Source organism: Macaca fascicularis, chromosome 1 (genome assembly GCF_037993035.2).
Source record: "Macaca fascicularis isolate 582-1 chromosome 1, T2T-MFA8v1.1".
In the NCBI taxonomy this organism is placed as follows: domain Eukaryota; kingdom Metazoa; phylum Chordata; class Mammalia; order Primates; family Cercopithecidae; genus Macaca; species Macaca fascicularis.
The window spans coordinates 178,454,598-178,472,859 of NC_088375.1; the positions used below are offsets into that span (position 1 = coordinate 178,454,598).

The window sequence follows — 18,262 nt, forward strand, 5'->3', positions numbered from 1 at the left end:
ATTGAATCAGATTTCTCTCCCTCCACCCTCCCCACACTGCCTCACCTTGCCTCAATGTCTGGGTAAACTCTTAAGTTTCTCAGAAAAGCTCTGAAATCCAGGCGCAATGAATCACCCTCACATGATAGAAAACAGTAAATAATAACCACTATTAGAGTGAGCAATGGACTCTTCTTCTCATTCTCTTTTTCACTATTGACAACATGGCTTTGGGACCTTGAGGAGATTATAGAGGGGAAAATTTTGCCCAACTGTTGCTATGACACATGCCCAGAAACTTCTAAAGCACGTTTGGTGCTTGCCCAGGGCCTATTGGCTCAATCACCAACCTTCAGATTCCATTCTCTGGGCTGTGAAAATCTAGGACCTCTCACACTACAAAGCCTCTTCACTGACTGAGCTGCACCAGGTGCTTCGTTGACTCATACATCTTATGGCTGCATTTGAGACTCTGGGCTGGGGACTGATTAGAGCTTTGTCTCCAAAATGCTGAAGGTTTCCAGATGAATTGGCTTCTATAAGAGTTCTGATTAAATGGTATATAAAATAATGGAGAACTCGTTTGCTTATTTTAACTCTGGGAAAAAAAAGTTGGAGAAACTAGACTCTTCACTTCTATGCAAGATATTTTCCAGTTCTAAGATATTTCTATTCCTGCTTCTTTACCATGCAACAGCAATAGTAACACAGGCAGGGACATTAATGGGTAATACCTGTATGGAGATAAAGATGTGCCAGAAATTATTCTCAGCATTTTAAATGTATTAGTTCATATAATCCTCACAATAGTCCTATGGGACATGCATAATATTATTATTCCATCATTATTATTCTGATTTTGAGATTAGACATTGAGAGATTAAGCAATTTACCTGTGTTCTAATCCAGGTACTCTGGCTCCAGAGTTAGTGTGCTAAACAATAGTAAGTATGAAATAGTAAGGATTACCTTGCATAGATATTTAGAGTTTACAACAAGTGTTCACATATATTATCTCATTTTATTACCACAAGAATCTACTAAAGTAGACAAAGAATATCTATTACTCCTTCATCACTGGGAGGCTGTAATATTATAATAGCTAAGAACATGAACTTTGAATTTAGAAAAATATAGGCTTGAATTTTTGCTCTGAATTTCTGAGTCTCTATTTCTTCACCAGTAAAATGGGGTTACAATGCCATTTTATAAAATTTTTGTGAGGAGTAAATGAAATAATGTAAACAAAGCACTTCATGCTACAGAGAATAAATGTTAACAGCTAGCCTTTCTCCCTTCTTTCCTTCTTTCTTTCTTTTCTTTCTTTCATACTTCCTTACCTCTCTGAGTAAATACTGGGCTTTGTATCTGTACTAAATTATATATACACAAAATTATACATATATTTTTATATATGATATATGGATACTCATATATTAAACCTATTTTATATAAAATGTAAAACATAATATAATTTACTCTCTTAACCCTCTTTCAGGCATTGGTGAGAATAAAGTTAGAGATTGATTTGAAAGAATAAGTAGTATAGTTCAAAGTACATTTATTGTGTACCTCTTATGAGCAGTTGTTGTACTAGGAAGGGAATGTGGGTATAAAAATAATTAGATGTGATTCCTACCCTCAAGTAGCACATACTCCTTGATGAATGGAAGCAAGAAAACTTATTGAGGGCTCACTCTCTGTCAAGTACTGTATATTACATGTAAAATCTCATTATGATCTCATTTGGCTGCTGAGGAAACAGGCTTGGAGAAAGAGGTAGAGTGATTTTTTCTAGATCATCATTATCTGATAATATTTTCTGGATAATGTAAATATTCTATTTGTGCTGTCCCATACGGACACTACACTGTTTATTACTTGAAATGTGGCCAGTGCAAGTCAGAAACTGAATATTTAATTTTATGTAATCTTAATTCATTTACATATAAATAGCCGCCTGTAGCTGGTTGTTGCCATATTGGAGAGTGCAGCTGTAGAAGATGAAATAGTTGGAAGTAGTAGACTCTGTGGCATCTGAGCCCTGCTCTTCTTGACTGCAAAGCTAGGATTTTTTTTCCATTATGTGAGTAAGCATGGCTCAAGGCTTCCAAATTTTTTCATAGAGTGTTAGCAGAAAACCCTTTGCCAGCAAAAGACAGGCAGTCCTGATGGCGGGGTAGTGTGGAGAACATCCACCCACACATGGCGCACACATTTCCTCCTTGCTCAGAACGAGGACTGGGACTACGAGCACTCATCCTTTTATACTACAGCCCTAAAAACTAGGAAGCTTTTGCATGCATGGATTTCCCTTTGTTGCAATAGCAATCTTTGAAAATTTTCTAGTGTTACTGACACAATAAGAAGACCAACTAAGGTCCTAAGTAGGGAGGACTTCTGAAATCCCTTAGTGGGAAAATAGGAAAAAGGCTGCTTGTTGTTAGGGTGAGGCATTTTAACACTATAGACCAAAGGCTTTTAGATTTTCTTGTTGCCATCTTCAGGATTTCATAAGCCATATCATCAACAACACGTTTGCTGCCAACCTGAATATAAAGATGTGATGACTCAATTCTTCCTGTGACCTAGGCTGACAAAAAAACTTCAGAATTCTAAATAAATACAGTTGGCCCTTGAACAACATGGGTTTGAACTGCACAGGGCCACTTATACAAGACTTTTTTTCAACCAAACATGGGTGGAAAGTATTCATGGCATGTATACATGGGTGCCACAGGGCCACCTACTGGACTTGAGTATGTGCAGATTTGGGTATATGTGGGAAGTTCTACTACCACAGGTCCTTGTTACAACAGGGATGACTCTAGTAGCATTTGTTTTTTTGGTCTTTACTATTGCTGTCATTATTATTATTAATAAGGCATTTAGTTTGTATAGGAAACACCGGGCAGGGCAGGTGTTAGATACATTACCATACATGCAGAGAATTTGTGTGTGTAAGGCAGTAAATAGTCTTATAATTTCTGGAAAAATGATTTATTCACTAATGTATTCATTCAGCCAATACTAGTAATTAACAACATTCAGAAACAATCAAATAAAATACTGACAGATAGGTGCCAGAAAGAAAATGCTCAGGAAGCTACAGTAGTAGAGAAAGAACTACTTTGAACAAGATAGTTAGGAACTTTCTGAAGAGGTGACCTAAAACTCACACATGAATGTTGAAGGGCAAGCCGTGAAAGTGACTGGGAAGAGCATTCTGAGTAGAGGAAGTTTATAAAAGGTTCTGACGCACACTAGATCTTGAAACATTCAAGGGTAATTATCAAATTTCTGATGCTTATCAGATGTTTAAGAGAGGATGTCAAGTAGGCAATTGGATATGCAGATACAGAGCTCAGGGGAGAGGACTTGTTGGATAAATAAATTTGGGAGTCATCAATCATAGATGGTATTAAAATAATGGGGCTGGATGAGATCACTTATAAGCTATGTAGGTAGAAAAGAAACAAAGGACTAAGACTGAACCTGAGGAACTACAACGTTTAGAGATCAAGCAAAAAAGTAAGGCAATACACAGAAAAATTAAAAGCAGAAGCTCAGAAAATAAGAGGAAAATCAGGATTGGTGTTATGGAAGCCCTACAGAAAATAGTCTTTTGAGGAAGAGGTGGCCAAAGAGGTCAAACCCTACTGGGCGTAACATGCAGCAGAGGGCCCACTGGATTTGGCAGGAGAGAAGACCACTGGCAAACTAGTTAAGGGAAGTTCCATCAAGGTAGTAGAGATGGAGGCCGATTAGAGTGTATTGAAGAGTGAAAAGGGAAATATCCTCTTGTATATTTCACTTTTTTCTTTGTGAACTTTTGCTGTAAAGAAAATAGAACATGACAGTAGCTGGAAGGGGATGTGGAATCAAAAGTTTTTAAGGTGAACAATATTTGAGAAGATGTTGATGGAAAGGGTTCAACAGAGTGGAAGAGATGAGCAATGCAGAATAGAAAGAGGGTAATCAAAGAACTAGCATAATGAGAAATGAGAATGAAACTGAGCATAGCTGAGCAGCTGGTCCTTGGAAGGAAGAGAGATTGTAACTGTAGGGAGGGAGGAGAAGAAACATCCAGAGGTAGAAATTGTTATAGATTAACAGTGGGGAAATGAGGAGCTATCCTTAGGTGGCTTCATTTTCTCACTGAAGTCAGGCATGGCATCAGATGAATGTTAGGACTGTGGAAGGAGGCAGAGTGCTTGAGAAGAGCAAAAATATAAAATGGGTGTCTTGAAAATGTAGAAAGTAAACTACCTAAGTAATTGGTCGTAATGTTCATCAGTGTTGAGTACCCAATTGGGACTCAAGATTTGTGATTACAGTGTTAAAGTGAAGTAGATTCTTAACTGTGTAATTTTCCTCCAGGAGTGGGCACAGAGGAGACAGTTAGATTCAACCAGAGTTGGAACTTTGTCATGTGAAAGAGGGGCAAAAGGGTTGAGACTTTTGTAAAGGAATTCTTAAAATGATAGGCCCAGGAAAACTTGATGAGGTAGGTCAATGGCTTAGAAATCAAGAATTATTGCGTGAAGTTGCTAGAGAAAGTAAGCAGGAAGGGCTGGAGGTGAGGAACACAAAGCGAGATGCTTGAGAATGAAATTTAGGAGGTGGTGCATTTACTGGGGATGCCAAGGCTCAGACTGTGACCATGGGAATGAGAAAGAAGGTTATTGGAGGAGAAGTGGTCAAGCAACTAACAAATTGAGGTGTTCACTGGGCCAGCAAGATGACTGATGCAGAAATAATAATGCCAGATTTTAGAGTAGAAAGTTTGAATTATTTAGGATTTGGTAGGAAATTCATGCTTTTTCTTTGCTCTATAAGATGCAGCAGTGTGGTAGAGTCAGGGCTCCAAGTTTTGAATTCTATCTATCACTTAAAGTGTGGAACTCTGGGCAATTTTCTCCTTTCTTTTATCCTCAACTCTCTCTCTTTCTTCATTCCCTTACTGTCTTTCTTTTTGAGACTCTCCTAGATTTCAAGCATCATGCAAGGTGATAGGGATATAATAGTGAGAAAGGAGACATAGCATCTGCTTCATAAGGCTTATACTGGAGATAGAGGCAATCCAATAATTAGACAAATGTATACTTATGAAATGTGACAAGTGCTGTAAAATAAAGTATTAGTGGCTATTAGATTTTGTAACAAATAATCTGCCTTCATTAAGGGGCAGAGAGTCAGGGAAGCTTTCCCTGAGGAAAGGATGAGATGAGATCTTGAAGGATGAATAGGAGTTAACTTGGACTGTGGTGTAGGGGCTAGGAGAGATGGGGATTAGGTTACAGGCAGAAGGACCTGCATATGCAAAATCGCTGGGGTTAGAGGGATCTGGTCCTTTGGAAAAACTGACAGATAAGATTAGTGTGTCCGGAACTTAGAGAGCAAAGGCATGAGATGGGGTTGAAAAGCTGGGTGGAGGCCAGGTTTTGCAACATGATTTAGGTTACATAAGGATTTTTGGTCTTTAACTCAAAAGTGACGTGAAGAATTTGAAAAGGTTTGTGTAAAGAGGTTGCAGAGTGCTAGTTGTATTTTTTAAGAGATCATTTGCTACTGGGTAAAGAAAATTGAAGGATGATAGAGGTGAACTTGGAAATTATCTGTAGTCAATGGTAGTAAGTCCGGGTGAGAGACTAATTAGCCTCAGGGTAAAAAATGCTGGATGGAAAGAAGTGAATGGACTTGAGGAATCATTAGAAAAATAGGACTACAAGATGGTACGAATGAGCAGATTGCATGGAAAGGAAGGAATCAAGAATTATGTTAATTTTAGGTTTATAGCATCTCACCAAGCTTTGTCTTCAACTCTATAATAGAAATTATGTAGGTGAAAGTGCATTATAGCATGCTATATTTATGATCTGTGAGAATATTTAGGAGTGAACGATATACTAATAAGCTAATCATCAGATGGCCTATTTCTCAAAGTAGATGGTAAGATCCTTGAGGACAGAGACTAACTATACATTATTTTATGTCTCTAGTTCATATAATATTGTATCCATCACAGGGTAATTAGTTTTGCCCTCTGTGTTGGTCCTTGATATTTTTGCCCTGAGATTCAGCCTTATACTTCCCTACTTGCTTTTATATTGTAGTGGGCTGGTTCCTGAAGTCCTTTACCTTAGGCTCCTACATCAGCCAGCTAGCTTCTGTCTGGATTTGCCTATTGCAATGTACTGGTGAGAGATTGCAATAGGAAGAAGGGAGAAGCCACGGTTCCTTCTTCTCTCTGTGTCTCGCGTAGTATCTGAGGCCTTTGACTCATGGTGATTCTAGGTTCAGCCAGGTGACCTGGATGCTTAGGTACTTGTCTTTGTTTTTAAGCCTAGGGGTGGTAGTAACTCCCTGCTGTAGCTAATCTCTGGGGTGCCTCATGGTCTCTTGTGCAGCCTCTCACTCTTTCATCACCTGTGTAACCAATTTCTCATGTGAAAATTTTCTATTTTAGACATTTGGAATAGTTTTTGTTACATCCTGTGAGTAGATCTTGACTTATACACACATAGGCCAACTTTGATTAATTGTCAAATAGTATTCTTTTCCACAATGCAGTATTTATGTACAAATAACCTTTGGAACTTTAAAACAATAAAAAACAAGATACTGTCAACATAAACAAATATCAAAATTATAAACAAACTTAGAAGGGTATTCCTTGTAATTTAGCAATAACAACATTAACTATAAGTTTTTTCAACTTATTTTTTCAGCTGACTGAGCTTCAGAGCTGAGACAAATGTTTCACTTAGTGTTCTTTAAATAGTATTTAGCTAGTTCTAATTTGAAGAAAAAACATTCATCAGTAGAGACAGAGAGAGAAATAAAAAAATAAAATAAACAAGTAACATACTCTGGAAAAACTTGTCATTATGTCATAGTACTACATGCTATCTTGGCAAATTTATGGATAGTTTTAATTTTTTGTTTCACTTGGTAATGGTTTTATAGAAAACAGTGATATCATGGGCAAGGATTCTCTTATGTTGCTTGAAAATTTACTTGGAGTCTTCTCTGTGTTCCTTACAATAGAATGTTTTTTCAAGATAGCATTATTAACTGATTTACTGATACACTTACTGGCTTATTAAAAATTTTGGAATGACTACTGCATTTTCTTTAAAAAACGAAGTATTTCCATACAGAAAAATTCTTTGATGGACCTTCCTTGAACGTTATTGAGGTTATCAATCTATTTTTGAAATAATTTATTCAGGTAAAATTCACATAACAAAATTACCCATTTTGCAGTGAACAACTCAGGGCAGTTAGTACGTCCATAATATTGTGTAATTATCACCTCTGTATGGTTTCAAAACATTTCCATCATTACCAAGTAGAACTCTTTAGCTGTTAGTTTCTTCCCATTCCCTCTCCCTCCAGGCCCTGACAACCACCAATCTTTATTCTTTATGGATTTACCTATTCTGGATATCTCATAAAAATAAAATCACATGAGATGAGACCTTCTGTATCTGGTTTATTTCATGGCTGAATAATAATCCACTTGCATGTACAGTAGTCCTTTGGTATCCATGGGAGATTGGTTCCAGGATTGGTTCCAGGTGGTATTCGCATGTAACTTATGCACATCCTCTCGTATACTTTAAATTATCTGTAGATTACTTATAATATTTACTGCAATGAAAATACTGTATAAATAATTGTTACACTATATCTTTTAGGAAATAATGACAAGAAAAAAGTATGTACATGTTCAGTACAGGCACAATGTTTTTGAATATTTTTGATTCATAGTTGCTTGAATCCATGGATGCAAAACCCAGGATATGGAGGGCTAACTGAATATAATACAAATCTGTTTATCCTTTCACCTGTTGATGGACATTTGAAACGTTTCTATCTCTTGGCTATTGTGAATAGTGCTGCTATGAACAATTATGTGCACATGTACTTGTTTGTGTACCTGTTTTATTTCTTGTGAGTATAGCCCTAAGAGTGGAATTGTGAGGTCATATGACAATTTTGTGTTTAACTTCTTGAAGAATTGCCAATTTATTTTCCACGGTGGCTGAACTTTTTTACATTCCTAACAGCAATGTACAAGGGTTCCAATTTATCTGTGTCCTGGCCAATATTTGTTCTTTTCTGCTTTAAATATTATTATAGTCGTCCTAGTGGGTGTGAGGTACTACTTCATTGTAGTTTTGATTAGCTTTTCCCAAATGACTAACAATGTTGAGCATTTTTTCATGTACTTGTTGGCCATTTGTATATCTTCACTGTTAAGATGTCTGTTTAAGTCCTTTGCCCCACTTTTAAATTGGGTTGCTTGTCTTTTTGTCGTAGAGATGTGGGAGTTTGTTAGGTATTCTGATATCATTTGCAAATATTTTCCCTTATTCTGTAGGTTTTCTTTTCACTTTCTTTTTAATGTCCTTTGAAACACAAACGTTTAAAATTTTTTTTTTCTTTTTTCTTTTTTTTTTAAAATTTATTTATTATTATTATACTTTAAGTTGTAGGGTACATGTGCATAACGTGCAGGTTTGTTACATATGTATACTTGTGCCTTGTTGGTGTGCTGCATCCATCAACTCGTCATTTACATCAGGTATAACTCCCAATGCAATCCCTCCCCCCTCCCCCCTCCCCCCTCCCCATGATAGGCCCCGGTGTGTGATGTTCCCCTTCCTGAGTCCAAGTGATCTCATTGTTCAGTTCCCACCTATGAGTGAGAACATGCGGTGTTTGGTTTTCTGTTCTTGTGATAGTTTGCTAAGAATGATGGTTTCCAGCTGCATCCATGTCCCTACAAAGGACACAAACTCATCCTTTTTGATGGCTGCATAGTATTCCATGGTGTATATGTGCCACATTTTCTTAATCCAATCTGTCACTGATGGACATTTGGGTTGATTCCAAGTCTTTGCTATTGTGAATAGTGCCGCAATAAACATATGTGTGCATGTGTCTTTATAGCAGCATAATTTATAATCCTTTGGGTATATACCCAGTAATGGGATGGCTGGGTCATATGGTACATCTAGTTCTAGATCCTTGAGGAATCGCCATACTGTTTTCCATAATGGTTGAACTAGTTTACAATCCCACCAACAGTGTAAAAGTGTTCCTATTTCTCCACATCCTCTCCAGAACCTGTTGTTTCCTGACTTTTTAATGATCGCCATTCTAACTGGTGTGAGATGGTATCTCATTGTGGTTTTGATTTGCATTTCTCTGATGGCCAGTGATGATGAGCATTTTTTCATGTGTCTGTTGGCTGTATGAATGTCTTCTTTTGAGAAATGTCTGTTCATATCCTTTGCCCACTTTTTGATGGGGTTGTTTGTTTTTTTAAAAGTTTTAAATTTTGATGAAGTCTAATCTATTGGCCTTTTCTTTTGCTGCTAATGCTTTTGATGTCACATCCAAGAATCCACTGTCAAATTCCCTTGGCAATGATGAAGATTGGTCTGTTTTTATTTCATTAATTTTTTAAAAAATAAATTTTGTTATATACATTTAAGGCATATAACATGATTGTGTTATGGAATACATAGAGATAGTAATAAGGTTACTATACAGAAGGATATTGACATATCCATCATCTCACAGTTACTCGCTTTTTTTGCATGTGGCAGGAGCAGTTAAAATTTACTCATTTGGCATGAATTGCAAATACGGTACAAGTTTATTATTTATAGTCCTCATGTTATACATGATGTTTCTAGACCTGCTTATTCTACATATCTGCTACTTTGTATCCTCTGACCTACATCTCCACATTTCCTTCCCATTTCTCCTCTCCCCTGCTGTTGGTAACCAGTATTTTGATCTCTGTATCTGGATATTTAATTTTTTTTTTTTAGATTCCATATATAAGTGAAATCATGCAATATTTTTCTCTTTGTGTCTAGTTTATTTTACTTAGTATAATGTCCTCCAAGCTCATCCATGTTGTAGAACATGGCAAGAGCTTATTATTTTTTAGGGCTTAATAATATTCATATATGCATATACGTGCCACTATTTCTTTACCATTCATTCATCAATAGAAACTTAGGTTGTTTCCATGTCTTGGCTATTGTGCATAATGCTGCAATGAACACAGAAGGGAGATATCTTTATAAGATAGTGATTTTATTTTCTTTGGGTATTTGCCCAGAAAAAGGTTTGCTGGGCCATATGGTAGTTCTATTTTTAATTTATTTAGAAATCACCATACTGTTTTTCATAATAATCGTACCAGTCTTCATTTTTGCCGACAGTGCACAAGAGCCCCCCTTTTCCACACCTTCACCAACATTTATCTTTTGACTTTTTAGTAGCCATGCAAACAAATATGAGGTAGTATCTCATGATGGTTTTGATTTGCGTTTCCCTGATTAATGATGTTGAGCACCTATTCGTATCCCTTTTAGCAATTTTTTTTTAATCTTCTTTTGAGAAATGTCTATTCAAGTCTTCTGCCCATTTTAAAATCAGCTTATTTGTTTTACTGCTATTGGGTTGCATGAACTCTTTATAAATTTTGGACATTAACCCTTTATTACATATACAGTTTGCATATATTTTTCCCTATCTGTAGGCTGCTGTTTCCTTTTGTTGATTGTTTCCTTTGCTGTGCAGAAGGTTTTTGGAATAATGTAGTGCCATTTATTTATTTTTGAATTTGTTACCTGAGCTTTTAATGTAACATCTAAGAAATTATTGCCAAGACTTATATCCAGGAGCTTTTCCCCCATATTCTCTTCTAGGAGTTTCTATAATTTCTAACCTTACATTTAGGCTTTTTATCCATTTTGAGTTGTTTTTTTGTGCATGGTATAAAATAAGCACCCAATTTCATTCTTTTGCATTTGGAAATAGTTTTCTCAGAACCATTATTTGAAGAGACCACTATTTCCCCATTGTGTAGTCTTGGTGTCTTTGTCAGAAATTAGTTGATTGTAGCCATGTTACCTACAGAGGGCTTCAAATGGGTGCTGTTGTGGATTTCTGTCATAACTTAAAGGGAAACTTTCGAAATGTCCAAAGCCCTTGATGTCCTGCAAATGAAAGAGGAGGATGTTCTCGAGTTTTTTGCTGCAGGAACCCATTTAGGTGGCAACAACGTTGACTTCAAAGTGTAACAGTACATCTATGAGAGGAAAAGTGATGGCATCTACATCATAAATATGAGGAGGACCTGGGAGAAGCTTCTGCTGGCAGCTTCTGTCTTTGTTGCCACTGAAAACTCTGCTGATGTTAGTGTCATATCCTCCAAGAATACTAGCCAATGGGCCTTGCTACAGTTTGCTATTGTCATTGAAGTTACTCCTACAACTTGCTGCTTCACTCCTGAAAACGTCACTAACCAGATCCAGATGGTCTTTTTGAAGCCATGGGTTCTGATGGTTACTGAGCCCAGGGTTGACCAACACCCTCTCATAGAGGCATCTTATGATAACCTGCCTACCATTGCTTTGTGTAACACAGATTCTCCTCTGTATTATGTGGACATTGCCATCCCATGCAACAACAAAGGAACTCACTTAATGGGTTTGATGTGATGGATGCTGGCCTAGGAAATGGTTTGCATGTGTGGCACCATTTCCTGTGAACACCTATGAGGAGTTATGGCTGATCTCTACTTCTACAGAGATCCTGAAGACCTTAAAAAGTAAGAGCAGGATGCTGCTAAAAAAGCTGTAACTAAGTAGAAATTTCAGATTGAATAGACTGCTTCAGCTCCTGAGTTTACTGCTACTCAGCCTGAGGTTGCAGACAGGTCTGAAGGTGTGCAGTGCAGGTGCCCTCTGTGCCTATTTAGTAGTTCCCTACTGAAGACTGGAGTGCTCAGCCTGCCATGGAAGACTGGCCTGCAGCTCCCACTTCTCAGGCCACTGAATGGGTAGGCGTGACCACTGAGTGGTTTTAAGATGTTTTTCCAGACTGCTAAGCAACACAAAAATAAGGTTGATGGAAAATAATCATCAGTTTCTTATAAAAATTTAGTTGACTGTATACGTTTGGATTTATTTCTGGGTTCTCTATTTTGTTCAACTGGTTTATGTGTCTGTTTTTATGCTAGCACCATACTGTTTTGAGTATTATACCTTTGTGATTTAATTTAAAATCAGGAAATATGATGCTCCCAGTTTTGTTTTTCTTACTTAGAATTATTTTGACTATTTGGAGTTTTTTATGTTTCTCTACAAATTTTGGAATTGTTTTTCGCTACTACTGTAAAGAATACCATTGGGATTTTTCCAATTTCATTGAATTATTTATTTGTGTTTTTGTATATTTTACTTAGTTTCCTTAAGACCATTATTTTGAATTCCTTTTCATGTAAATCATAAATTTTCATTTCTTGGGGTCAGTTACTGAAGAATTATTGTGTTCTTTTGGTGTTTTCATGTTTTCTTGCTTTTTTGCTTCTTGTTTTTCTGCACTGATGTCCCACATCTGATGGTGCAATCACCTCCTCCAAACCTTAAAGAGTAGCTTTTGTAGGGGAAGACTTTCACCTTCAAATGGGCCTGAGGTTGCTGGATGGGCAGGATGCACTGGCTCTGGTTCCTTGTAAGTACATGATGTAGTCTCTATCCAGCTCTTTTGTGACCAATGTCAACAATGACTACAAGTGCCTTAGTGTTCTAGGCTGCAGGAATTTGTGGCAGTGACAGTGGCTGTGTAGGTTATAAAGGCCAGGGTTTTAGTAATTCTTTTGTTCTTGTCTTTCTCTCAGTGGAAAGTTTTAGCTGAGAGGATATCTGTTGATGTTGGGTCTGACACAGCCCTCAGGCAGCTGCAACAACACTGGGATCCAGAGTACTAGTGCTTGGAGCAGCTGTGGGGTCAGGTTCCTGGGCTCAGTGAAACTGCTGTAGCAACTGGAACTTGAGACAGAGGTTCACTTTTCAAGATCCAAGTGGCTGCAGTTCTCCTGCTAAAACAGGATCTGTTGCTCTGAGGCACACCCAAGTAGCTCAGGCCCAGGGACTTGGGATGTGGTTGTAATCTGTCCCTGGTGAGCAGGGAATAGCACTGGCATGGCTCGGGGCAAAAATGGGTGCTTCAGTGGCTTGGGCTCCAAGGAGTAGAATGCAGCTTCAATTCAGGACCCCAAATCAACAGGGCACAGTGATTCTGGAATGAAGAGGATGGAGTATCTTTGTGGTAGCTTGGACCTAGTGGGTAGGGCAGAGCAGCAGTTTGTCTTAGGGGTGACTTGTTACCAGGTAGGCATATTGCAGTGGCAGCAAAGCTTCAGGGACGGAGGACTGCAATAGCTACTCACCCCTAATGTAGGATGCACTCTGGCAGTGACTCTGGTTTTAAGGTGGTACAGTGCAGTAGCAACATGGGTCACAGGAGCTGGGGATACAGTAATGGCTTTTTCTCTGAGGGTAGCTCAGTGTGGACTCTGAGGAGCTTCCTCAGCTAGTTTCAAAGCCTGGGAGTACTGCAGGAGTCTCTAGTAGTGAAGGCTCAGGTATTCATGATGGTGATGGCAGGTGCTGGGATCTTCTCATTTACTTTTTCTCTGCAAGAGGGAGTCCCTCCTGGTTCTGAGCTGATTCCAGCTGGGTGATGGGGATACTGGAGGCAAGATGTTTCCTTGCTTTCTTTATGTGCCATCCTGGGTTTCTATGCTCCACAGGATTTCTGCCACTTCTTTGCTGTTCTCTGGAGCTCTCTTTTAGTTATTTTGGTCAAAATATAGTTGCTTATTCCTTGTGGGTTTTTTTCCTTTGTCAGGAGGGAAGAGTGCTACGAGTTTCTAGTTGACCGTCTTGCTGACGCCACTCTCCAATCTACTTTTCATGTTTGTAAATTTTTGAATATGGTTTTTTTATATCATGTACAACTCGATCTGTATAAAACCATATACATACATATATGCACATATTTATATGTATATATCTTTCCAAAATATCTTTTAATTTATTGAATCATTGGATTTTTTTTAACAATGTCATGAAGTAGACAAAGCAATGGTGATTATTCTCATTTTAAAGATTAAAAAACCTAAACTTTAAGGAGGAAAACTGCCTGCCAATGACTTATGAATGGTAAATAGCAGATAAAAGATATAAGTTCAGCCATTTGATGCCAATCATGTGTCTCTCATTTTACCATCTTGTTTCACTAGATTGTTCCAATATATTTGCTGAATAATGTGAAGAGCAGGAAAGAAAACCAACATTTGTTGTGTCTCTAGTATGCACGAGACTTAATTAAGGTGCTCTTACATGCACCATTGCACAACTCTTACACTATCCTAGAGGTGGATGTTGATATTCTGATTTTAAGATGAGGAAAATGAGGCCCAGAGAGTTTGCAATTCACTGTGTATTATGGAATTGCCAGTATCAGAGTTTTTGTTCAATCCCTAATTGGCATGATTCCTTGTGATAATATAGCACTTAAAAGAGAGCCTAGTGGCATGGGATTGTTTCAAAGACAGGTAATAATAGAATATAATCCCAAAATGGGATGTGATATTATAATTTTCTTCTTTGTGTTCAATCTCTTATGTTTAATAAAATCTGAGCATTTGTTTCTTACTCTTACACCTCATCTGCTTAAGTGATGTCTTGCTTTTTAAAATTACCCCTTCAACCAGTATCCTTTTCCTGACAATATTAAATATTCCCCACACCAGAGATGTGGAACCATTTCTAAAAGCTTCAGCCTCCAGTTCCAGCTGGCCAGGCCCTATGGTATAGCTTTCGCAATCACCATGGATCCTCATCTGGTACTTAACAAATCTTGCCCCTCCCATCCATACTCTTGGCACAAGGACAGGAAATTAAGAATTAAGAGAAATTCGCCTCTGACCTTTAATTTGCTTTTTAATAAAAGCATTCAGAGTCACTTGCATGCTTTATGCTAGACCCAAGGAGAGCCAATTTTCATGGCCCTTTAAAAGTAAACCCATTCATCTTCATGCCCTGGCATTTTTTCAGTGTGTCAATCCTCAAAGTCAATTGTTAGCCCAGAGCAGTGATCCGTGATAAAATCTCACTCAGTGCCCAGCACATAATAGGTGCATGAGCATTGACTGTGCTCAATGAATATTAGTTGTTCTTGAAAAGTGAATGACAGTGCCCTACATAGCAAAATAAATTAATGATAGGATTGTCCCAATTTTATATATTGCTCCTATCATTTTTTTTAAAACTATTGGCACATTTGATGTAATGTTTTTACTAGACATGTCTCTTTTGTCCGTTTGAGAAAGAAACACATACAAACTGGCTTAAGAAAACAAAGGAGGGAATTTATTAGCTCACTTAATAGCCATGGCTGGATTCAGATAGCTTCAGGAACCTGCCTTTCTCTGTTGTAGTGGATTTTCTCTGACTAGTTTCATTCTTAAGCAAATTCTCATGGCAGCAAGGTGACCACTGAAATTCAGCCATATTATCTTACCAGTGTGACAATTTCAGCTGCAAGACAGATCTGCTGTTCCAGTTGTGTAACTCTAATCCTGGGACTACTTGTCATGTGCTCATGCCTGGACCAATCAGGTGGGCATAAAGCTTTTGTACTCTTATTGGTTAGATATGGGTCTCACACTCACCCCTGAAGCCCGAGGGGAGGATCAATCCCCTTGAATTACATAGAGCAACACTGGGGAAGGGGATTCCCAAAAGAAAATTTGGCTGACATATTTGGATGAGGAAAAAGGGGATGAATAGGTAAAACAACAAATGTCCACCACATGTATGATATAGTACATGATGATTTAGAAATTATAAATTTGAAACATACATCTATAAGTTTGATTTTTTTGGAGTTAGACAAAAGCATTATCATTTTTAAGTGTTCTGCAGTTGGAACAGAAGATGAATATCAAATTAGAATATACATTCAAAGAGCTTCTTTCGAAGCCTCCTTTACATATATCTGAGCAAAAGCTGTAGTTATCTATATTGATATATTTACTTAGTCCAATGCATTGCTTACTTTCAGCATTCTCTACTATTCATAGACTATTTACTGTGTACCAGACATTGTATCTTACTTTGGCAATAAAAATGTTAAATAAGAAAACATTCCTGTCCTCATGGAGGTTATAGCATAATAGAGCTTAGAAGATACATCTAATTAACTCCTAACTGGGACTTACTAGAGTTATTCAACTGATGAAACCAAATTGTTACATTTTCAAAGAATGGATATGTAGATATATTCACTTTATATAAGAATTAGGTTAATTGAATATGTTGAATACTGATAATTTGCTTGGATCTGTGTTAGACACATTGTACTGATAGCCACCTTCATCCTTAAATTCATTCTGCAGTTCCCCTTAACACATGGAGTCAGGTAACTGGCCCACTGTCTCACAGCAGGATAGGGGGCTAGGTGCTTGCCTAGGACTGGCTTTTAAGCTTTTCAAGGATATCTTGCCTATATTGGGTGATCTGTGACTTTTCTTATGGCATAAGCATCAGCCACATCCAAAAATATATGTACATACATAGTTCGTTTATAAAGGTCATTGGGAAAAAAATTCTCAAGATCATCTGGGAAAGCTGTGAGGACAATGTCATTAAGTCTGGCTCCTTTGTTCTTTACAGATTCCATATCCATTCCCCAGGCCCTGCAACCTTGTTTCTTCATTCCTAAGGCATTGTAAATATAGCAAACTCTGCATGTATGTGTGTGTGTGTGTGTGCATGCACATGCATGTGTGTGTGTGGTGGGGGCTGATGGAAGGAGGCTGACCTCAGAGCCCTTGAGCAGGCTGTAATTAAGGGATTTGTGGCCTACAAGGAAAGTCCATGTGAGGAGAGAGCCGTGTTTCCTAGCGGAAAAAGCACTGGACTAGAATTCTTATGACCTGCCTTTGAATCCTGGCCCTACCACTTAGGAACTGTAGCCACTTAACACCTCAGTTGGCATTTCAATTACTAAAAGTCAGAATTCACTTCCTTATACTTCACGCCACCCAGGTATCTTATGAGAATCAAATAAAACAGCACCTATGAAAATTGCTTTGGGCATTGAGGAGAGTTGTTCCTTTGTAAGGCTTTATTGTGTAAACCACTGCTCTTTCTATCTGCCTCTGCTTGCTCTCTCTCACACAACTAGTGGTTTCTAGCATTCCGGAGGTGGTATAGTTCGTGCTTAGTGTAAACATGTCTCTGTTTCGTTTCCATTTTTTAATTTATTCTCATCCATCAACCATTTCCTCCAGGGTCCCTCATGTTCTAGAAGCATGATTTGGGGAAAAGAGTATGAATTTTGGATTGACAGAGTGTGTGAATCCTGACTGTATCTGCACAGCTTTGAAAAAGTCAGCTAACTTCTCTACACGTTCAGTTTCCCTATCTGTAAAACAGAAATAGTTTCCATGATTTTTCAGAACTTGGCTGAGTGCTGGAGGGAACACATGGCTCAATAAATCAGCCATTATTTTCTTCAAGACATTTTCTCTGCCATCTAAGAGCTCACAGTTTAGAAATGGAGATAAGACTTTTAAAAAAGATTATTCTAAATCAGGGGAGAGATTAACTGGCTGGGAGGGACCAACATTTCAGTGACTGAGCAAGGCATGACTTAACCAAAGGTACCTAGCTGGTGAGCAGCAGAATGGAGTCTTAACTGCAAATTTCCTAGGGAGTTTCCAACGAGGTAAAAATCTTTAAGTTGTGAAACTATTGTTTGGGCCTTGATTTGTAAGAAGATATTTAAGAACGTTTCCTGAAGTTAGTAAATTTTCCAAATAAGAGAGGACATGGGAAATCCCACACTAGTCTAAAGAGCATAGTTTTTCTTAAATAAAATAATTAAATGTTTTGCATGGAATTAAATGTTTCTGAGACAGAGAATTCTGGCACTGAAAAGTTGTTTGATTTTACAACAAATGGTTACTGTCAGAAAATTACTCACTGGTTGGCCAGTCTAGGACTCTTTGGTGGTCTTGTCCTGGTTTACAGGAATGTAGGCTATCAGCCAGTCAGCATGATGCAATTGTGTGTTGTTTCAGGTAGCAAATGGTATGTCCATTATGCAACAATCCCACTATAGTCAGCTTCTCTTGACTCTTGCTTTCTGCTTCCCTACCTTTCCCCACCAAATGCCTACAGCATAATTATATCTACCTATGTTTGGTTCTTATGCATGATGATGTCCTTGAGAGATCACCTTGGATATCACCATGAAGCAGGGTGAAATAGGGTTTTCAAAGCCCTTCGTTAATAAGCCAAATAACAGCTTCCAAAGATAGCAGGCCCTAATTCCCGGAATCTGTAACTGTTACCTTATTTGGAAAACGGCCATTGCCAATTTGATTAAACAA

At 37.9% G+C, this 18,262-nt stretch overlaps 1 pseudogene; it reads left to right on the forward strand.

The window, feature by feature from the left end:
- The first annotated feature begins 10,988 nt into the window (after positions 1–10,988).
- LOC123572876 (small ribosomal subunit protein uS2-like) lies at positions 10,989–11,881 on the forward strand (annotated as a pseudogene).
- Positions 11,882–18,262: the final 6,381 nt, after the last annotated feature.